Source organism: Pleurodeles waltl, chromosome 6 (assembly GCF_031143425.1).
Source record: "Pleurodeles waltl isolate 20211129_DDA chromosome 6, aPleWal1.hap1.20221129, whole genome shotgun sequence".
NCBI lineage: Eukaryota > Metazoa > Chordata > Amphibia > Caudata > Salamandridae > Pleurodeles > Pleurodeles waltl.
In genome coordinates, this window is record NC_090445.1 from 595085091 (window position 1) to 595108988 (window position 23898).

Genomic DNA, 23898 nt, shown 5'->3' on the forward strand with positions numbered 1-23898 from the left:
TTGGATTCCCCTAGGTCTCTAGTTTTCAGAAATGTACAGGTTTGGTAGGTTTCCCTAGGTGCCGGCTGAGCTAGAGGCCAAAATCTACAGGTAGTCACTTCGCAAAAAACACCTCTGTTTTCTTCCAAAATTTTGGTGGTGTCCACGTTGCGCTTTGGGGCGTTTCCTGTCGCGGGCGCTAGGCCTACCCACGCAAGTGAGGTATCATTTTTATCGGGAGACTTGGGGGAACGCTGGGTGCAAGGAAATTTGTGGCTCCTCCCAGATTCCAGCACTTTCTGCCACAGAAATGTGAGGAACATGTGTTTTTTTTAGCCAATTTTTGAGCTTTGCAAAGGATTCTGGGTAACAGAACCTGGTCCGAGCCCCGCCAGTCACCCCTCCTTGGATTCCCCTAGGTCTCTAGTTTTCAGAAATGCACAGGTTTGGTAGGTTTCCCTAGGTGGCGGCTGAGCTAGAGGCCAAAATCTACAGGTAGGCACTTTGCTAAAAATAGGTCTGTTTTCTGTGATGTGTCCACGTTGCGCTTTGGGGCGTTTCCTGTCGCGGGCGCTAGGCCTACCCACACAAGTGAGGTATCATTTATATCGGGAGACGTGGGGGAACGCTGGGTGGAAGGACATTTGTGGCTCCTCTCAGATTCCAGCACTTTCTGCCACAGAAATGTGAGGAACATGTGTTTTTTTAGCCAATTTTTGAGCTTTGCAAAGGATTCTGGGTAACAGAACCTGGTCCGAGCCCCGCCAGTCACCCCTCCTTGGATTCCCCTAGGTCTCTAGTTTTCAGAAATGTACAGGTTTGGTAGGTTTCCCTAGGTGCCGGCTGAGCTAGAGGCCAAAATCTACAGGTAGTCACTTCGCAAAAAACACCTCTGTTTTCTTCCAAAATTTTGGTGGTATCCACGTTGCGCTTTGGGGCGTTTCCTGTCGCGGGCGCTAGGCCTACCCACGCAAGTGAGGTATCATTTTTATCGGGAGACTTGGGGGAACGCTGGGTGGAAGGAAATTGGTGGCTCCTCCCAGATTCCAGAACTTTCTGCCACAGAAATATGAGGAACATGTGTTTTTTTTAGCCAATTTTTGAGCTTTGCAAAGGATTCTGGGTAACAGAACCTGGTCCGAGCCCCGCCAGTCACCCCTCCTTGGATTCCCCTAGGTCTCTAGTTTTCAGAAATGCACAGGTTTGGTAGGTTTCCCTAGGTGGCGGCTGAGCTAGAGGCCAAAATCTACAGGTAGGCACTTTGCTAAAAACAGGTCTGTTTTCTGTGATGTGTTCACGTTGCGCTTTGGGGCGTTTCCTGTCGCGGGCGCTAGGCCTACCCACACAAGTGAGGTATCATTTTTATCGGGAGACGTGGGGGAACGCTGGGTGGAAGGAAATTTGTGGCTCCTCTCAGATTCCAGAACTTTCTGCCACAGAAATGTGAGGAACATGTGTTTTTTTAGCCAATTTTTGAGCTTTGCAAAGGATTCTGGGTAACAGAACCTGGTCCGAGCCCCGCCAGTCACCTCTCCTTGGATTCCCCTAGGTCTCTAGTTTTCAGAAATGTACAGGTTTGGTAGGTTTCCCTAGGTGCCGGCTGAGCTGGAGGCCAAAATCTACAGGTAGTCACTTCGCAAAAAACACCTCTGTTTTCTTCCAAAATTTTGGTGGTGTCCACGTTGCGCTTTGGGGCGTTTCCTGTCGCGGGCGCTAGGCCTACCCACGCAAGTGAGGTATCATTTTTATCGGGAGACTTGGGGGAACGCTGGGTGGAAGGAAATTTGTGGCTCCTCCCAGATTCCAGAACTTTCTGCCACAGAAATGTGAGGAACATGTGTTTTTTTTAGCCAATTTTTGAGCTTTGCAAAGGATTCTGGGTAACAGAACCTGGTCCGAGCCCCGCCAGTAACCCCTCCTTGGATTCCCCTAGGTCTCTTGTTTTCAGAAATGCACAGGTTTGGTAGGTTTCCCTAGGTGACGGCTGAGCTAGAGGCCAAAATCTACAGGTAGGCACTTTGCTAAAAACAGGTCTGTTTTCTGTGATGTGTCCACGTTGCGCTTTGGGGCGTTTCCTGTCGCGGGCGCTAGGCCTACCCACACAAGTGAGGTATCATTTTTATCGGGAGACGTGGGGGAACGCTGGGTGGAAGGACATTTGTGGCTCCTCTCAGATTCCAGCACTTTCTGCCACAGAAATGTGAGGAACATGTGTTTTTTTAGCCAATTTTTGAGCTTTGCAAAGGATTCTGGGTAACAGAACCTGGTCCGAGCCCCGCCAGTCACCCCTCCTTGGATTCCCCTAGGTCTCTAGTTTTCAGAAATGTACAGGTTTGGTAGGTTTCCCTAGGTGCCGGCTGAGCTAGAGGCCAAAATCTACAGGTAGTCACTTCGCAAAAAACACCTCTGTTTTCTTCCCAAATTTTGGTGGTGTCCACGTTGCGCTTTGGGGCGTTTCCTGTCGCGGGCGCTAGGCCTACCCACGCAAGTGAGGTATCATTTTTATCGGGAGACTTGGGGGAACGCTGGGTGGAAGGAAATTTGTGGCTCCTCCCAGATTCCAGAACTTTCTGCCACAGAAATGTGAGGAACATGTGTTTTTTTTAGCCAATTTTTGAGCTTTGCAAAGGATTCTGGGTAACAGAACCTGGTCCGAGCCCCGCCAGTCACCCCTCCTTGGATTCCCCTAGGTCTCTAGTTTTCAGAAATGCACAGGTTTGGTAGGTTTCCCTAGGTGGCGGCTGAGCTAGAGGCCAAAATCTACAGGTAGGCACTTTGCTAAAAACAGGTCTGTTTTCTGTGATGTGTCCACGTTGCGCTTTGGGGCGTTTCCTGTCGCGGGCGCTAGGCCTACCCACACAAGTGAGGTATCATTTTTATCGGGAGATGTGGGGGAACGCTGGGTGGAAGGAAATTTGTGGCTCCTCTCAGATTCCAGAACTTTCTGCCACAGAAATGTGAGGAACATGTGTTTTTTTAGCCAAATTTTGAGGTTTGCAAAGGATTCTGGGTAACAGAACCTGGTCCGAGCCACACAAATCACCCCATCTTGGATTCCCCTAGGTCTCTAGTTTTCAGAAATGCACAGGTTTGGTAGGTTTCCCTAGGTGGCGGCTGAGCTAGAGGCCAAAATCTACAGGTAGGCACTTTGCTAAAAACAGGTCTGTTTTCTGTGATGTGTCCACATTGCGCTTTGGGGTGTTTCCTGGCGCGGGCGCTAGGCCTACCCACACAAGTGAGGTATCATTTTTATCGGGAGACGTGGGGGAACGCTGGGTGGAAGGAAATTTGTGGCTCCTCTCAGATTCCAGAACTTTCTGCCACAGAAATGTGAGGAACATGTGTTTTTTTAGCCAAATTTTGAGGTTTGCAAAGGATTCTGGGTAACAGAACCTGGTCCGAGCCACACAAATCACCCCATCTTGGATTCCCCTAGGTCTCTAGTTTTCAGAAATGCACAGGTTTGGTAGGTTTCCCTAGGTGGCGGCTGAGCTAGAGGCCAAAATCTACAGGTAGGCACTTTGCTAAAAACAGGTCTGTTTTCTGTGATGTGTCCACGTTGCGCTTTGGGGCGTTTCCTGTCGCGGGCGCTAGGCCTACCCACACAAGTGAGGTATCATTTTTATCGGGAGACTTAGGGGAACATAGAATAGCAAAACAAGTGTTATTGCCCCTTGTCTTTCTCTACATTTTTCCCTTCCAAATGTAAGACAGTGTGTAAAAAAGACGTCTATTTGAGAAATGCCCTGTAATTCACATGCTAGTATGGGCACCCCGGAATTCAGAGATGTGCAAATAACCACTGCTTCTCAACACCTTATCTTGTGCCCATTTTGGAAATACAAAGGTTTTCTTGATAGCTATTTTTTACTCTTTATATTTCAGCAAATGAATTGCTGTATACCCGGCATAGAATGAAAACCCACTGCAGGGTGCAGGTCATTTATTGGCTCTGGGTACCTAGAGTTCTTGATGAACCTACAAGCCCTATATATCCCCGCAACCAGAAGAGTCCAGCAGACGTAACGGTATATTGCTTTCGAAAATCTGACATTGCAGGAAAAAGTTACAGAGTAAAACTTAGAGAAAAATTGATGTTTTTTTCACCTCAATTTCAATATTTTTCTTTTTCAGTTGTTATTTTCTGTAGGAAACCCTTGTAGGATCTACACAAATTACCCCTTGCTGAATTCAGAATTTTGTCTACTTTTCAGAAATGTTGCGGTTTATGGGATCCAGCGTTGGTTTCATGCCCATTTCTGTCACTGACTGGAAAGAGGCTGAAAGCACAAAAAATCGTAAAAATGGGGTATGTCCCAGTAAAATGCCAAAATTGGGTTGAAAAATTGGGTTTTCTGATTCAAGTCTGCCTGTTCCTGAAAGCTGGTAAGCTGGTGATTTTATCACCGCAAACCCTTTGTTGATGCCCTTTTCAGGGAAAAAACCACAAGCCTTCTTCTGCAGCCCATTTTTCCAAATTATTTAAAAAAAATGAAATTTTCACTGTTTTTTGGCTAATTTCTTGGCCTCCTTCTGGGGAACACACAAAGTCTGGGTACCTCTAGAATCCCTAGGATGTTGGAAAAAAAGGACGCAAATTTGGCGTGGGTAGCTTACGTGAACAAAAAGTTATGAGGGCCTAAGCGCGAACTGCTCCAAATAGCCAAAAAAAGGCTCGGCACAGGAGGGGGAAAAGGCCTGGCAGCGAAGGGGTTAAGTTCCACCATTGTCAGGCTGCTTACCTCTGCTCCATCACACTCCGGTCTGCCACCCCACCTCAAGAAGATTTGAAATGTTTAGTTTAAAGCCACCCTATAACCAAACCCACAAATGCACTTCTTACTTCTCCCTCTTTTCGTAATGAGTAACTTTACCGTGTCCAAAGATCTGCGGAAGTCTCTGCTCTCCGGAATCCTTCCCTAATGTACTTCCATCAGTACGCCCTCCCCCTCTAGCTTCAGTGCGCCCTGATTTGGCTAATGCCTCATTCTCCCTTTGAGGCTTATTTCTCTATCGCTCCTTGAATAAGTAATCCCAAACCACAGCACGGTTATTCAATATCCTTCCAAGTAAATTTACCAATCAATTCAGAAGACGGGAAAACCTCATGAGGGGAAAAGAAAGTGAGAGCGATACCCGACGGACCATTCACACCTCGAAGGGAATTAGTATTCTGCAGGGGCCAGTTTTTAAATAATTTTATTTTGCAATTGTGCCACTTTAAATTTAGAGCTATTGAAAAACCAATTTGCACTTAGAAAGCGTTCAGAGCGCCCACAGCTCGCGCCCTTCCCTTCACGCGGGTAAGACTCGTTGACAGCGCTGGGAGAGGGGGGCAGGCACATTTGGCGCTGACCCCAGCCGTTCACGGCCTGGATTGTGTCAAGAGTCGCAGCGGAAAGAAGCGCCTTGGACCGCACTTGCAAATTCGTCCGTGAAAGAAATCAATTGGGAGAGAAAAGGACGGTGGCGGGAGGGGTGACGGGAGGGGAGGAAGGAAACGCTCAGACATTTATCACGCTTTATTGGAACCACAAAGGAACTTTACTGTTTTCTTTTGTAGTCCTTTTTGCGACAGTTTACTTCGCCTTTCTCTTTGTCTACCTGCCTTCTTATTTCTCCATGCGCACATTTTGTTTACCACACTTTGTTCACTCCTTTAGTAAATGTGTTCCTTCGCCTATTTACTTCTTTCTATCTTTGTCGTTCTTGCCTTCACCGTTGCTTCTTTCTGTTTATTTCCTCTCTTTCCTTTCACGGCTATCAGTTTTCTTCTGCTCTTCCCATTTATCCTCTCACTGTTTAATCGTACAGTTTAAACATTGCTGCATTTCACTCGGAACCTTCTCCGTTCCTTAAATCTCATTTCCTTCCTTTCACATGCTTTCTGGATGTTCCCACTTTCTGCCACTCTTACTCTCAATCTCTCATCCGTTCTTCTCCCTTTGTCTAACCTGTATCCTCCTTTTCTTCTTCCTCTTCGTATCTTGTGTCTTCCTTCACTCATTACAAGGGCCACTGGAATACTGCGGCAAGCTAGGGTCAAATTATGTGGCAGGTTTGAAGAAATTATGCGGCAAGCAAAGCCACATTGTGCAGCATTATGCGACACATTTAGTGACAGTATTACTTCATGATTTAGTCATTTTTAGGTTGAGCGCTATCGTTTGGCCTGCTGTATACTTTTAAGTATACTATAGAGTGAATTCCAGCATTTTCAATAGTTGTGGTGTCCTTCAAAAATCCTTGCTTGCTAGTGGTCAGTTCTGCCTCTCTGTCCTGCCTTTTTTCACTTTGGGAGCATCACAAAGTACTGTGTAATTACGCTGTGTTCTGTTTATCTCTTCTGTAAGGGACTTTTTTTTAGCAGTTACTTCTTTCACTTCAACACTTGTTCAGTCCCTCCTCCCCACCAGCTCCCTTTGCAAACATAATAAAACAGAGGGGGGCTTTTCCAGGGCCAGCTTGCTCTCCCCTCACTGTTTTTTGATGTTGTGTAAACATGATTCAGTTTCTTGTGCTTATTTTTAAAAGGTCACAAAACACAATCCATGTGTTTTTGCGAGTTGAATGCGACCTTGCCACTCTTTCTATTTTCAGTTCCCCAAAAAGTTTGCAAACGTTCAATCGCAATCGGGAGTTCAGACTGGAGTAACTTATCGTGCCCACTTCCCCTGCCCCACCAAACCATATGCAGTGCTCACTCTCTTACAAAAATATTAAGCCCCTGCATCCCTGTCCTGTACACATAGCTACTGCACGCCTATGGTGATGGAGCATCATGCCAATACCACTACATAAAAGCCCAGCCACAGACAGAACAAGCAGTTTCAATGCAACTGGTCTCACATTTGCTCGAGTTAGAGCTATTAGCTTTGTAAACTCCTAACCGGACTTTTCTTGCCACACGCGATCGCGCTTTTTTTTTTTCATTTGTGTGGCAATAAAAGTCTGGTTAGGTGTTTACAAAGCTAATAGCAACGGGTCTCACATTTGCTCGAGTTAGAGATATTAGTGTTGTAAACTCCTAACTGGACTTTTCTTGCCACACAAATGAAAAGAAAAAAAAAACGCAGAAAAGTCTGGTTAGGAGTTTACAAAGCTTATAGCTCTAACTCGAGCAAATGCAAGAACAGTTGCATTGAAAATGCTTGTTAAACTTGTTGACACTGTCTGGGCATTAGTTGTACCTCATTAGTACTAGTTCAGCACCCAAATATAGCAATAAGCTACAGAAAGGTGGCTAGTCAATCTTTGCAAAGGACCTTCCACTGTGTGGCAACACACGTTGCTGCGTTTTTACTATGTTTTGAATCGTTTGAGCTAGAAATAATTTTTTTGTTAAAATCTGCAGATTATACGGCAAATTTACAACTGTGCGAAAATCCCAGTGGCCGCACAAAAACATAATTCCTTTGGCCGTGCTCATTACTTCCTCTCACATGTCCCATCCTTTCCTCCCACACTGCCTTCATCTCCTCTCTTTTCTTACCAACCCACCCTTCTTTCTATAGCTATACCTTTCTTATCCTCCTTTTCTCCTCTAACTCTCAATCCCCTTTCCTAATTCTTTCTTTTTAGGTCTGTTTTTAGTATGCAATTAAAAACAATGAAGAGAAAATACATACATGTATACATGCATGTAAAGGATTTGGGTCAGCCCTCTTAATCTGTGAATCATCTCATCTGTCATTCACATTTTGCTTCTTCCCACCACAGCATAAAACATGGGGCAGTAAGGCAGCCCACTTTAGTTACTGGAGGTCTTGTACTATAAGGAAACAGAATTTTGCCTGAGCATATGCACATTCAGTTAAAAATGAATGCACTTCAGTGACATGGCTTGTGGGCACTAGTTTATCTTTGCAATATATTGGTTTGCATATTGTTAGACATCCTCGTACCTGTAAACAAACATGACTACAATGTGTGTCACACAAGATCATCCCTGATCAACCTTTCTCCTGTTGAGTAGCTGATGTCATACGGTGAAAAATATTATGAGTTGGAAAATCCTGTGCAGGGTGGGTTTCCATCTCGAGTATCAAGGTTGGACACAACTGCTGTCCATAGGAGGATTTGCACTCTTCCTAGGATATCAGTGTCAGCCTCAGAATCTTTTGATGTGTGTTTTTGGGGACAGTGGCGTCAGAGGTCTGTACAAAGCCCCACACCTCTCCCTGGCCCTGCCCCCTCACGTCTCATGAGAGTAAGGGGCTCAAGGTCCCACCTGTCCACGAATCTGTCCTTTAAGCCACCTTCTCTTACATGATGGGATATATCGAAAAGTTGGCTGACCTGCATCCTTAAACTACATATTCAGGTTACAGTAATTCAAAGCCAATATTTCAATTTCTTTGTGACAGTAGGAATCACCGCTTCCTGTGATGTCCATTAGAAGTAAATAGGGTTTCTATACATGCTCTAAGTACACCTGCCTTCCAGGAAACACCCATATTTTTCTTTTTAAATTATATGCTGTAGTTATTACTTTTAACATTTTTTTTTTATTGCAAGTGTATGCCCACTACAGTTAGGGACCAGCATGTTCATTTTTTCTTCTTTTTCTTTTTGTAGTACACGCTTACAATAAAAAACTAAACATTTCATCAGATGGCTACCGATTTACAATTTTATTGAACCACTGTGTACCTCTTTGCTTTCCGGATTAAATGCAGCATGCCACTTGAAGCCAGGTTATTCCAGTGAGATGGTGAAAGCATAGCATGGGATGTGTTTCACACGAACTTTATTCTCATTAAACCTTGCAGGGTGTGAGATGGACCCAGAGAAGATAAGAGGAACTGTCTACAAGTGCAGAGCTCAAGAGAGAGCTGTACTGAGAAACCACTTGAAGTAAGACTAATGAGTGAGAAAACGAACATATCCCCAGCAAACGGAAAAATCCCAAAAAGTAGTGGAGAAACGAGTGGGACTTCAGCATCTTTTTCTCTGGAATGCCTTCTGTAAGAACAAGTTTTTGTTCAACTGTAGCTCCAAGCCTGGCTCGGGTTCACACCAGCTTGAGATTTATTATTTAGCAAACGCTTCATTTGTCAATGTACAAGATTATGCGACGCTTTACTCATGAGCTGGATTAGTAAAAGCAACGCAGGGATAATAAATGATAGATACAGGCAAGTTAATAATGTTGTCTTGCTCTGTGAATCTTGAGGAAAGTACAATTTACAAGGACAAATTTAGCAGGCAAAGCACATTACACAACGCCTTGAATCCCCAGGGGATTAGCTACTTTAACAGATAGGCTGGTATGACAGAATGCAGCAATAATATCATATTTCTAAGACATCTGCCTATTTCAAGTCAGTGCACAAATCTAGGTGTTAACATCACAGACATCACGAAAACAACAACCATAGTTAACATCATCACTGAGGTTGCTAGAACATTGGAGTCAGCCACTAACAGATTTAAGTCCTTCTTCTCCGACCACCCCTCACTAGCCTATAAAGGCAATACCACATACTGCTCAGCACCAGTAACTCTCTCATCCTGTTTAACCTCAGCCTCTACTCACTTTACTAAGTCCAGGTGCACAACAACATGTGCATCTCCTGCTGTACTGATGATATTTATCTCATTATGTGACTTTCTAGTGTGGGAACAAAAATGATACTCCAAAATGTATACACCCCAAAATTTTATCTGAATCAAATATCCCACAGTTACAGGAGTGAAGATGGTGTTAAACCTCAATTTCATGAAGCAATGTGTCTCGGCTTAAAGGCAGCTCTCCAAATATTATATCAGCAAAGCAATTCAATTCATAAAGTAATGGGTTAAACAAAACTGAATGGACCCCACTCATTGACTGAATTCTAGAGCAATGACAAGTTATAGGTCTTTATTTAAAAAAAACTAAAAAATAAGCAGTACAGAGCCAATATACTGTATATGTTTTTGGATGCAGATTTATATAGAATATCACACAATCAGAAAATAGTCTAAGTCTCAATTAACACCAAAATCATTAGAAAATCAGGCAGCATCCCTAGTAGCATAGGAAAGGTCAGCAAAATCTCTGGCTCAGGCGCAAAAGCATGGGTTTTTCAGACACAGTGTCTTGCATATTAAATTAAGAGCTCTGCAGATTCATCTTGATGTGAGCAAATGTATAATTTGTTCAGCAAACCAGAGAGCATTAAAATAAACATTGCATTGCCTTGGCACCTAAGCACTATCCCAATTTCTGAATAATTATTCAGTACCCTCTATGCTAATATCATCTGGAAACGTTCAAATAAAATATGCAACCTTGACAATAAGCCTTTCTTTGAGTGGCTAGGTCCAATAAAGAGACATAAGATGCAGTTACAAATAACTGTTTTACATCTGCATCATGGAAAGTTCACAGTAAGCAAAACAATACAGCAATAAAATGAAACTAATATGACCTCAGCTTCACTGTGTGCTGCAGGTCTTGTGGGGAAAGTATGTGCATGGTCGGAAGGTCGCAGAAGAAACCAAGTGAGTGACAGAGATGGTGTCCCTCTTGTTCAAGATGGAGCTTTACACAGAAATGTGATATAACTAAAGCACATTATTAAATGTACTTTTCCACATCATAGGACATTCGTGTGACGGACAATTACAGTATACCAGTCGGTAGATGTAAAATAGTGTGTACAAATGCACCTTGCACATTGTTAATTATATGCAAAGGCATACATCTTTAAAGTACTTCTGCCATTTATTGTTGCAGCAAATACTAAAAGCTGAGCACCATCAAAAGACTGAATAAACAAGAAATATCAGCTATCACCTCCAAACTTAAATGGAAAATACTTGCTCTTAACTAACATCATTCACCATCAAGAAACACCAAACTCCCACAGTGAACAAAGCAAAATCATTAGTGGTAACAACAAATTGAATGGTAACCATATACTCAAAGCATAAATAACATCAAAAATGCCTGCCAATCCCTTTGTTTTGTCCCCCCCGCCCAATGGGAGACAGTCTCTACATTACCGCGGTATTGGTGGGCAATGTTGGTAGGCAATTTGCAGGTGTGTGATCCTTTCTAGGCATCAACCAACTTCCAAAAGAGGTGGCTTGGTGCTCACTTCCAGCACCTCACTGATACGCTTGAAACATCATGAGTGATGTCACACACCTATCTGAGGGACCTGCAAGCATTTTGAATCTGTGCTCCAGCAGTTTCAGACGCTGTTTCTGTTCATATATGACATGGAACCACTTGCAATCATTCAAGCAAACCTAGACTACTGCAATGCACTACTAATGGGACTACAGAAGGAACCGATCACCTGGCAACATATAGTTCAAAGCCAAATTGATCATCCAAACCAGAAGAAACACTCACATTCCCCAGGTCCCAAGAGGAAGGCATGGCCTCTTCATAACACAAATCATCTGTTAACTCTTCACCCACATACTAATGTCTATTGAGAAGGAGTGTGATTAATGAATGATATAATCTGCGGCTGTAGTTCAAACCTTAATTTGCACTTGGAAACTTCAACCCACCTGTCTTCTGGAAAAAGGGTGGCCCTTGAACAGGCACTAATAATTCAGCAGCACATTACTGCAACCACTTGGAACAAATTTCCTAGAGAGGTGTTCATCCAAGTTAGTATTATAGGTAGTCATTACAACCCTGGCGGTCGGTGTTAAAGCGGCGGTAAGACCGCCAACAGGCCAGCGGTAAAAAATCTGGAATTACGACCGTGGCTGAATCCGCCAACAAAGACAGCCAGTTTAACACAGCGACCGCCACGGCGGTACAGACAAACAGCTTGGCGGTCACGCCGACAGACAGGCGGAGGACAAAGTACTGCCCACAGTATCACAACCTACCAATCCGCCACCTTTTCCGGGGCGGATTCACTGCGGATAAAAACACGGCGGAAACAGGACTTCGAAGGGAAAACGCTCACCTCTACACACCCCATGAGGAACCAGGACACCATGGAGCTGGAACTCCAAATTCTCCCTGCGATAGTCTTCCTGCTCCTCTACCAGGAGCACGAACGCCGGCAGCGACGACCACGGTGAGTACCGCACCTACGACACAGGGGAGGGGGAGGGAAAAAACAGGGACACACACATGCAACACGCAACACCCCCCCAACCCCACCCTCACCCACTACAACACACACACTAATACATTTTTACACAATATAGTTACACCTCCAACCCCCCCAAAAGAATGCAAAGACAAATGGAAATGAGTGTAACCATTGTAATATATCAAAATCAAGTACGCAAAAATATATATACACACCATAAACAAAATATACACCAAGCTTATTAGTCCAGGTAGTGCTCCAATGAAGTCCGTGGAACACTGGGCCCACACGGTATGGGCGAGGCCCACACAAGATCCCCGACCATGACGGAGAGAACACTGCAGGGGCATCAGAGAGCAAGAAAACAGGCACCTCAGGGGGAGGGAAAGGGGGGCACCTCAGCTGGTTGAGTGCACAACGTCAAATCCATGAGGAGGCCACATGCCCACTGTTCAGTCCTGGGGAGTACAAAGCCACAGTCTCTCAAGTCTCTACAGTGGGTGGGTTGCCCACTGTTCAATCCTGGGGAGTGCAAAGCCACAGTCTCTCAAGTCTCTACAGTGGTTGGGTTGCCCACTGCCATATCCTGGGGAGTGCAAAGCCACAGTCTCTCAAGTCTCTACAGTGGGTGGGTTGCCCACTGTTCAATCCTGGGGACTGCAAAGCCACAGTCTCTCAAGTCTCTACAGTGGGTGGGTTGTCCACTGCCATATCCCGGGGAGTGCAAAGCCACAGTCTCTCAAGTCTCTACAGTGGGTGGGTTGCCCACTGTTCAATCCTGGGGAGTGCAAAGCCACATTCTCACAAGTCTCTACAGTGGGTGGGTTGCCCACTGTACAATCCTGGGGAGTGCAAAGCCACAGTTTCTCAAGTGTATGACAGTCTCCACTGGTTCTGGAGGGGGCATGGTGCCCAGAGTGCTTCATCCTGCTAAGGACAGAGGTAGTAGATGTATCTCTCCAATGGTTCTGGAGGGGGCATGGTGCCCAGAGTGCTTCATCCTGCTAAGGACAGAGGTAGTGGATGTATCTCTCCACTGGTTCTGGAGGGGGCATGGTGCCCAGAGTGCTTCATCCTGCTAGGGACAAAGGCAGAGTGCCTCATCCTGCTAAGGACAGAGGTAGTGGATGTATCTCTCCACTGGTTCTGGAGGGGGCATGGTGCCCAGAGTGCTTCATCCTGCTTGTGACGGACTCAGTAGCGTCAGTGCCCTTGGCGCTCATGGGCCAATGGTGCTTGAGGCGGCGGTGCCCTGTTCAGCGGTGCTTGGAGCGGCGGTGCCCTGTTCAGCGGTGCTTGGAGCGGTGGTGCCCTGTTCAGCGGTGCTTGGAGCGGCGGTGCCCTGTTCAGCGGCGAATGGAGCGGCGGTGCCCTGTTCAGCGGTGCTTGGAGCGGCGGTGCCCTGTTCAGCGGTGCATGGAGCGGCGGTGCCCTGTTCAGCGGTGCTTGGAGCAGCGGTGCCCTGTTCAGCGGTGCTTGGAGCGGCGGGCTCCTTTGCAGTGACTCAACTGCTCTCTGTCCCAGCGGGGCTTGTGCTGGCAGTCCTCTCTATCCCAGCGGGGCTTGTGCTGGCGGTCCTCTCTAGCCCAGCGGGGCTTGTGCTGGCGGTCCTTTCTGTCCCAGCGCGGCTTGTGCTGGCGGTCCTCTCTGTCCCAGCGGGGCTTGTGCTGGCGGTCCTCTCTAGCCCAGCGGGGCTTGTGCTGGCGGTCCTCTCTGTCCCAGCGGGGCTTGTGCTGGCGGTCCTCTCTAGCCCAACGGGGCTTGTGCTGGCGGTCCTCTCTGTCCCAGCGGGGCTTGTGCTGGCGGTCCTCTCTGTCCCAGTGGGGCTTGTTCTGGCGGTCCTCTCTAGGCCAACGGGGCTTATGCTGGCGGTCCTCTCTGTCCCAGTGGGGCTTGTGCTGGCGGTCCTCTCTGTCCCAGCGGGGCTTGTGCTGGCGGTCCTCTCTAGCCCAACGGGGCTTGTGCCTGCAGTCCTCTCTGTCCCAGCGGGGCTTGTGCTGGCGGTCCTCTCTGTCCCAGCGGGACTTGTGCTGGCGGTCCTCTCTAGCCCAGCAGGGCTTGTGCTGGCGGGCCTCTCTGTCCCAGCGGGGATGATGGCTTGTAGCCTCTTGGCCAATGGGGATGATGGCGGTGGACTTCTGGGCAGCGGGGATGATGGCGGTGGCCTTCTGGGCAGCGGGAATTATGGTGGTGGGCTCCTGGGCAGCAGGGATGATGACAGTCTCCTCCACCGTGCTGCTCTTCCCAGACTTTCCTGGTTTCTTGTGGCCCTTCCCCACCTTGGAAGGTGTAGCAGCTGACTGCACACTCCCACCGGGACCCCAGGGAGCGGCTTTGGTGGCTGGAGCCTTCCCCCTCTCCCACCAGGCACTGGCCAACTTTTGATGCTTCACAGGTGGGGGACTGTCCGTGCTGTGGCTCCGTGCCACACTGGCTGCCCTGGTGGCCGGTGCACTCCAGATTCCGGTGACTACAGGCACCACTGGTCCCGGAGATTTTGTGGCTGTGGTGCTAGTTCGGGACCTAGGAGATGGACGGGGTGGGGGAGGTGTGGGAAAGAGGTCAAGGTTTGACAGGAAAAGTTTTTTGGAGACACTGTTACGGGTAGCTGGAGGGAGTTTGGGAGTGGAGGAAGAGGTTGTGGTTGTAGGAGGTGTTTGTTTGCTGACTTTGGGTGAAGGTGCATGGGCTGGAGGCTGTCGTGAGGTGTATGGCTGTTGGGTGGGTGTGTGCCTGCGTTTGTGTATCTTGGGAGGTGGCGTCACAGACACACTGGGAGAGGACACAGGGGACGTGTGAATGGTAGTGGGGGTGGTGACTGCACGTGAGCGGGGTGTGGTGGTGGGTGTGCTGGTGATGGCAGTAGTGGCTGTAGATGTAGTGCATGCAGGTGTGAGTGTAGACGAGACTGGGAGGGAGGAGGGAGACGAGGAGGAGGGGGACACAGTGGAGGCAGTGGATGTTGGTGTGTCTGCATGTGTGTGATGCTTGCGTGCGTGCCTGTGGGATGTGTGGTGCTTATGTTTGCCAGAGCTTCCCTTGTGTGTTGACGTGTGTGCATGCTGGTCTGTAGGTATGCTTGTGATAGGCTGGGGTATAGGGGATTGGATCCGGGTGGAGGAAGTTGGAGGGGGGAGGCTAGAGACAGGGACAATGGCTGCCATCAGTGCAGTGTGTTGGCGGTCTTCTGCACTGCGGTAAGCGGCTTTTACCGCCAATGTTGTAATGACCGCCATAGTCTCCATAAAAAAGATTTCTGACCCCTTCAAGTCCACAGAACCTGAACTACTTAAATGCATAATAATACCTGTCATGTACAATGACAACACGTCAGTTTTAAGAACAATTTATAAAAATCAAGCAATATCACCATGTATTAATTGTAATAATCAAACATGTACTCTGTGTGAATCTAACAGTCACGCCGCCTTTCATGAATGAGAATTATCGTCTTCCTTGTCTTTAAAATAATCTTCAATTTTCTTTGTACCAAAGCTTTCAAAATCCCCAATGCTAGCTAAAACCTAACTACCATTGGAGAGGCAAAGGTACTGAGGGAGTGATGGCTAACCTCTGTGGCACTTGTTCCTGAATCCCTGAGTAGGGGTGTAGCTACCAATGGTGCCTCAGGTGCAGGAACACTGGGGCCCGAAGCTTGAGAGACCCACTGAACCCTATTTATTGCTGTGTTTTACTTCCCAACCAGCGGTCAGGGACTTAGGGCCAGATGTATCAAAGCTCTTTGCATTCGCAAATGGTGCAAATGCCTGTTTGCGAATGCAAAAAGCCATTTCAGAATGTATCAAGGCATTCTGAAAGCAATTTCAAGGAATTGCTAAAATAGCAATTCCTTAAAATTGTGACCCTGTTTAGAGAGTCGCAAATTGCGACTCTCTAAATAAGAAATCGCAAATAAGGATTCCTTATTTGCGATTTCCAAAGCACATGTAAGAAGCAATTCCTTAATACGAATTGGGCATCAAGGAATCGCTATTTACCACCAAGTTGAACTTGGGGGTAACCATTTGCAAATTTTAAAAATTCATTTAAAATGCATTTTTAAAATGTACATGTAAAGCACACATGCCCTTTTGGAATGTGTGCACCTTACATGTCCTAAAAAACTTTTTGGGGTGCAGCAGAGGGGGCCTTAGGCCCCCAGCACCCTGGGGTTTTGCATTTCCAAAACTGCGATTTCCAGTTAAAAAATCGCAATTTTGGAAATGCAAACAATTTGCAAATATGGGCCTACAGGCCCATAGGTGCGAATGGGGCCGGTATCGCAATTTGAGATTCGGTAATAGCATTTGCGATTTTTAAGAAATCGCTATTACTGAATCGCAAATGTGATACATTGCATTTTGTGAATCAGAAATAAAGATTTCTTTAAAATCGCTATTTCCGACTCGCAAAAGGCCTTCTTCATACATCTGGCCCTTAGTTTCTTTGCATTCGCCAAAGCTACTATGCCACTGGTCCTGAGCCAACTGGAAAAACAGGTAGTTTCACCTCTACAAATGCTAGCTGCTCCTTACAGACCACAGGATTTTTATAAAATTATTTTCTATATGTTTCAGTGACAATTTTTGCTACAACGTCCTTTTGACTTCTCAGATGCTGTTCCATGTTGCAGTTCAAGACACCGCTCCATATTTGTCATGAGTAGACGTTCCTTTCTTCCATCACAGCAAACATCTGCGCATCCCCACCTCCCCTGTCAGTCAGATCAATGGTCATTTCAGAAATATCTAAAAGGCTTCTTGCAGGACTTCTGTCCACGTGTGTTCATTATTTCAGCTACTGCGCTCTTTGTGCGGAGAAAAAACTGCTTTGTTATTTGATTCAAGCATTCTGATGCCCCTACAAATTTGCAAATTCAGAAATGCAAAACCATTCGCGCCTGTGCCCATAGGGATGAATGGAGTCCCATTCCCTAATTGTGATTCGCTAATATCGATAGCGATTTTTAAGAAATTGCTATTTCCGAATCGCAATTTTCATACATCCCACTTTGCATTTCTCAAATAGCGAATTCTTAAAATTAGCTATTTAAGAAATGCAAACTGGAAGCTTGATACATCTAGCTCTTAGTTCGATGGAAAAAGTTTAAAGTTCAAAACTTTTAGATACAACTACTTACAAGTACACAAGTATAGATTTTTAAATAGCATTTACCTTAAAATTGTCTTCCTATAAACGTTTTGAATAAACTTAGACTCTAAGGCCCTCATTACAACCCTGGCGGTCGGTAATAAAGCAGCGGTAAGACCGCCAACAGGCCGGCGGTAAAAAAATGTAATCACGACCATGGCGGAAACCGCCAACATAGACAGCCACTTTAACACTCCCACCACCACGACGGGACAAACAAACAGCATGGCGGTCACTGCCAACAGACAGGTGGAAGACAATGTACCGCCCACACTATTATAAGAGGCCAATCCGCCACATTTTCCGGGGCGGAACCAACGCGATCAAAAATATGGCAGAAACAGGACTTGGAAGGGGAAACACTCACCTCTACACAACCCACGAGGAACCAGGACGCCATGGAGCCAGGACTCCAAATCCTCCCTGCAATAGTTTTCCTGATCCTCTACCAGGAGCACGAACGACGGCGGCGACAACCACGGTGAGTACTGCACCTACAACAGAGGGGAGAGTGGAGGGAAAAGAGAGTGACACACACATGCATCACGCAACACCCCCACCCTCACCCACAACAACACACACACCAATACATGCTGCAACATTACATTTACACCCCCAACCCCCCCCCTGGAAGAACGCAATGACAAAAGGAAATGATTGTAACAATTGTAATCAATTGAAAGTCATTAGTCAAATCTTGAAATACAGTATAAACAATTATGTACACCAACCATACAAGTCCGGATAGTGCACCATTCATAGTCTGTGGATCACTGGGCCCAAAATGCATGGGCGAGGCCCACATTCAATACCAGACATCAAACGGAGAGAACACTGCTGGGGTATCAGATCAAAATAAAACAGGCACCTCAGGGGGAAGGGAAAGGGGGCACCTCAGCCAGATAAGTGCACGACGCCAGCTCCATGAGGGGGCAAGACAATTGATGTATCCTGGGGAGTGCAAAGCCACAGTTTCTCAAGTCTCTCCAGTGGGTGGTTGGCCCACTGCTTTATCCTGGGGAGTGCAAAGCCACAGTCTCACAAGTCTTTTCAGTGGGTGGTTTGCCCACTGCTTTATCCTGGGGAGTGCAAAGCCACAGTCTCTCAAGTCTTTTCAGTAGGTGGTTTGCCCACTGCTGCATCCTGGGGAGTGCAAAGCCACAGTCTCTCAAGTCTTTTCAGTGGGTGGTTTGCCCACCGCTGCATCCTGGGGAGTGCAAAGCCACAGTCTCACTAGTCTTTTCAGTGGGTGGGTTTCCCACTGCTTTATCCTGGGGAGTGCAAAGCCACAGTCTCTCAAGTCTTTTCAGTGGGTGGGTTGCACACTGTTTTATCCTGGGGTGTGCAAAGCCACAGTCTCTCAAGTCTTTTCAGTGGGTGGTTTGCCCACTGCTGCATCCTGCGGAGTGCAAAGCCACAGACTCTGTAGTGGATGCCTTTCTCCACTAGTTCTGGAGGGGGCTTTGTGCCCAGAGTGACTCATCCTGCCAAGGACTGAGGTAGTGGATGCCTTTCTCCACTGGTTCTGGAGGGGGCTTTGTGCCCAGAGTGCTTCATCCTGCCAAGGACTGAGGTAGTGGATGTGAATCTCCACTGGATCTGGAGCGGGCTTTGTGCCCAGATTGCTTCATCCTGCCAAGGACTGAGGTAGTGGATGCCTTTCTCCACTGGTTCTGGAGGGGGCTTTGTGCCCAGAGTGCTTCATCCTGCCACGGACTGAGGTAGTGGATGTGAATCTCCACTGGTTCTGGAGGGGGCTTTGTGCCCAGATGCTTAATCCTGCCACGGACTGAGGTAGTGGATGTGAATCTCCACTGGTTCTGGAGGGGGCTTTGTGCCCAGAGTGCTTCATCCTGCCAAGGACTGAGGTAGTGGATGCCTTTCTCCACTGGTTCTGGAGGGAGTTTTGTGCCCAGAGTGCTTCTTCCTGCCAAGGACTGAGGTAGTGGATGTGAATCTCCACTGGTTCTGGAGGGGGCTTTGTGCCCAGAGTGCTTCATCCTGCCAAGGACTGAGGTAGTGGATGTGAATCTCCACTGATGGTGGTGCAACATGCAAGCTGGCCAGGCTCCTGTAACTGACACCAGCCTCGTATGACTGACCACTGGGGATGGCAGCCATGTCTGCGTGGTGCCACTTGCTCAGGATGTTGCAGGGCCGCTGGGGGTGCTGGCGGCAGCGTCAATAGCGGCGGTGCTTGCGGCAGACTCTGTGGCATTGGTGCTTGAGGCGGACTCTGTGGCATCGGTGCTGGCGGCGGGCTCTGTGGCAATGGTGCTGGCGGCGGGCTTTGTGGAAACGGTGCTGGCGGTGGTCTTTGTGGCAGTGGTGCTGGTGGCGGCCTCACTGACTGCGGTGCTGGTGGCGGGCGGCGGTCTTTGTGGCGGTGGTGCTGGTGGCAGGCTCACTGACTGCGGTGCTGGTGGCGCGCTCACTGACTGCGGTGCTGGTGGTGATCTTTGTGGCGGCGGTGCTGGTGGCGGCCTCAGTGTCTGCGGTGCTGGTGGCGGGCTTAGTGTCTGCGGCGGTGTCTGTGCCGGCTGTGCAGGTGACGGTGCAGGTGGTGGTCTTGTCCGCCATGCAGGTTGGCGTCGACGTGGACCTGCCTTTGATTTTCTGGCCCTTCCCCACCTTGGACGGTGGCGCAGCTGTCTTGGCACTTTCCCCTTTTGTTTTGCCTGAGCCCTTGGTGGCAGGTGTTTTTGCCTTCTCCCTCTGGGATGTGGACAACTTTTTCAGTTTTGGAGGTGGGGGGATGTCCTTACCCTCGCTCCTTGGGACACTGGCAGCCCTGTTGCTTAGCCTACTCCAAAATCCCGCTATTGCTGGCACCACTGAGGTGCTGGGTTGGGACGTGGAAAGGCGGGCCCTAGGGGACCGACAGGGGGGGAGGTGTAGGGAAGAGGTCAACATTTGATAGGAAAAGCTTTTTTGACACACTGGGATGGGTAGATGGAGGGGGTTTGGGAGTGGAGGAAGAGGTAGTGGATGTAGGAGGTGTACGTTTGCTGACTTTGGGTGAAGGTGCATGGGCTGGAGGCTGTTGTGAGGTGGATGGCTGTTGGGTGGGTGTGTGGCTGCGTTTGTGTAGGAGGGCTCACTGACACACTGGGAGAGGACACAGGGGATGTGTGAATGGTAGTGGGGGTGGAGAGTGCACGTGAGCGGTGTGTGGTGATGGGCGTGCTGGTGATGGAGGTAGGGGCTGAAGATGTAGTGCATGCAGGTGTGAGTGGAGACGAGACAGGGAGGGAGGAGGGAGACGTGGAGGAGGGGGACACAGTGGAGGCAGTGAATGTTGGTAAGTCTGCATGGGTATGATGCTTGTGTGAGTGCCTGTGGGATGTGTGGTGCTTATGTTTGCCTGAGCCACCCTTGTGTGTTGAGGTGTGTGCATGCTGGTCTGATGGTGTGCTTGGGATAGGGTGAGGTACAGGGGATTGGGTCTGGGTGGAGGAGGTTGGAGGGGGGAGGCTGGACAGAGGGACGATGGCTGCCATCAGTGCAGAGGCCAGAGCCTGAAATGCTCACTGTTGGGCTGCCTGGCCAGAATGAATGCCCTCCAGGTATGCATTTTTTTGTTGCAACTGCCTCTCTACACCCTGGATGGCATTCAGAATGGTAGACTGCACAACAGTGAGTGATCTCAGGAGGTCAATAGTCTCCTCACTGAGGGCAGCAGGGCTGAATGGGGCACGGCCTGAGGTGCCTGGGGCGAAGGAGATGCCCACCCTCCTGTTTTAGCGGCCACGGGACACACGCTGAGAGGCTGCTGGGAGAGCGGTGCTGGTAGGGTGGGTGGCGGCTGTACCTGTAGATGCGGTGGGCACAGAGGGGCCCGCCAATGCAAGGGAGCTCCCATCAGAGGAGGAGTCGGTGTCACTGGTCTCTGCTCCTGTCCCTCCTGTGGAGCTCCCCTCGCCCTCCATCCCACTGGTCACTTTAGACTCCATTTCCTCACCCTCCAGGGCCATGCGGGATGCAGCTCCCTCCTGCTCCGGTGGCACTGCTCCTCCGCGTGATGATGCTAATGCACACAAGAACAGGGAGACCACAAAAAGGGGGGGGAGAAAGAAGAAAGACATGTTCAGGGCATGCAATACCGCTACAGTTGGCGGACACTACAGACACAGCAGCCCTCTGCACTACGCCATGCACTTAGAGTTCCCTAATTAATCACAGGGACATGGTGTACAAGGCCTATGCCCGATTTCTGCACACATGGAAGTCACAAGCGCCTGACTAGGTGTAGATGGCTCTTACCACTGGTGGGGTTGGGGTGCCACATAGCCTGCCTCACAAAGGGTCCTTGCCTACAAAGCTTGCCCTGGCCTAGGGTAACCCACTGCCCACTGCCCACTTCCCCCACCCAGACACCTCGTAATGCGCGCAGAGTCAGATGGATGTGATGGTACTCACCCCCTTGTGGCTGCTGTGATGCCCTCAAGCGCCCATCCAACTCCGGATACGCCACCGCCAGGATCCGGAACATCAGAGGGGTCATGGTGCGACTGGCACCCCTCCCACGTTGGGAGGCCATCCCCAGCTGGGCCTCCGCTGTCTTCTTGCTCCAGCGGCGAATGTCCTCCCATCTTTTCCGGCAGTGGGTGCTCCGTCTGTGGTGGACCCCCAGAGTCCGGACATCCTTGGCGATGGCACGCCAAATATCATTTTTTTCTGGTGGGCGCTGACCTAGAGGAATAGTACAGTGGAAAAGGATGATCTTTAACCGCCCAGACTGTCACAGTCATTGGCCCACGTTCCCACCCTTGCCCTGAAGCACATACACTCACCGTCCGCTCATGCAGGCCTCAGTTCCCCCCCTGTATCTTCCATCCACACCACTCCAAACAGGCATTGCCCATACAGCATGCTCACAGTGTACTCACATGTTTGTCTGGAGGACCGTAGAGTAGCATGTACTGGGGAGGACACCATCCACTAACTTCTCCAACTACTCCAAAGTGTAGGTAGGGGCCCTTTCCCCAGACACATGAGCCATCGTCGCTTCCAGACTGAGGTCACAGCAGCACTTGCAGTGTAGGTCCTCTCCTGTCGAAGGTCAGGTATCAAGTGAGTGAACAGACAGAAAATGTTGGTCACGTCCGCGGCGGTGCGTACCGTCATCGCCGGCGTACATCGTCATTGGCTCCTCAGACCCATAGGGTCCAGTGTTAACCAATGCAGGATTGTGCCGCGGTCTTCGACCGCCTACCTCGACGGTGTACAACGCCAGCGCAGTTACCTCATATCCCCTTGTTCCACATTACAGGTCAGGCAGCCACCATTTCAGGTGGTCACATGGAATTATTTTTAAATGCGTCACACCTATCTAGGTCGTGCATACACACAGTGACAGACACATTGAGGATTGACAAATGTGTGCAATAAATTATTTTTTTACTACCTCAGTGTTGGCTGACTCTGTGCTCGGTGTTCTCGTCCATAGGGCACGTCTGCTGGGGCAGGTGAGGAGATGGCGGCATCCTCCGGTGTACAGACTACAGGTGGACCTGTTGACAATGGAAGACAGACACATCATTATCACTTACAGACTTGATCATGCCACTATCCAGGAACTGTGTGCCCAGTTGGAGCCAGACCTGATTTCAGCTACCCGCCATCCCACAGGAACCCCCCCTCTAGTGCAGGTCCTTTCAGTACTCCATTTCCTGGCAAATGGATCTTTTCAAACAACAGTGGCCATTGCATCAGGGATGTCCCAGCCTATGTTCTCAAACGTGTTGGCCAGAGTGTTGTCTGCCCTGCTGAAACACATGTGCAGCTACATCATGTTCCCTCAGGTGGAGGATTTGTCCACAGTGAAAGGTGACTTCTATGCCCTGGGACATATCCCCACCATCATAGGTGCCATTGATGGTACACATGTGGCCTTGGTACCCCACCCCCCGCAGGAGTGAACAGGTGTACAGAAACAGGAAGAGCTACCATTCGATGAATGTGCAGATGGTGTGTTTGGCCAACCAGTATATCTCCTTTGTGAACACCAAGTTTCCTGGGTCAGTGCATGACACTTACATTTTGAGGAATAGCAGCATCCTTTATGTGATGGGGTAACTCCAGAGGCACCGTGTGTGGCTAATAGGTGAGGACAAGGACCCTATACCGTGTGAATGATTGTCTGGGTCTGGGGTTGTCCCAAAGGGTTAGTATGTGTCTAACAGTTGTCCCTCGACATTTGCAGGTGACTCTGGGTACCCCAACCTGTCACGGCTACTGACCCCAGTGAGAAATCCCAGGACAAGGGCAAAGGAACGCTACAATGAGGCACATGGGCGAACTAGGAGGGTGATCGAACGGACCTTCGGCCTCCTGAAGGCCAGGTTCCGGTGCCTCCATATGACAGGTGGTTCTTTCTACTATTCACCAAAGAAGGTGTGCCAGATCTTCATGGCCTGCTGTATGCTGCACAACCTGGCTTTGCGACGGCAGGTGCCTTTTCTGCAGGAGGATGATCCAGAATGATCTCTCGTGGCAGCTGTGGAGCCTGCGGACAGTGAAGAAGAGGAGGCAGAAGAAGAGGATATCGACAACAGAAACAAGGTTATCCAGCAATACTTCCAGTGAGACACAGGTAAGAAGATGTCACTGCCTCCTACATCTCATACAATTGTTAGACCTATCATATGTCTGTCACTTTCACCCAGTGTATGGAACCTGACTTGTCACTTTGCCTTTCCATTTCACAGATGTG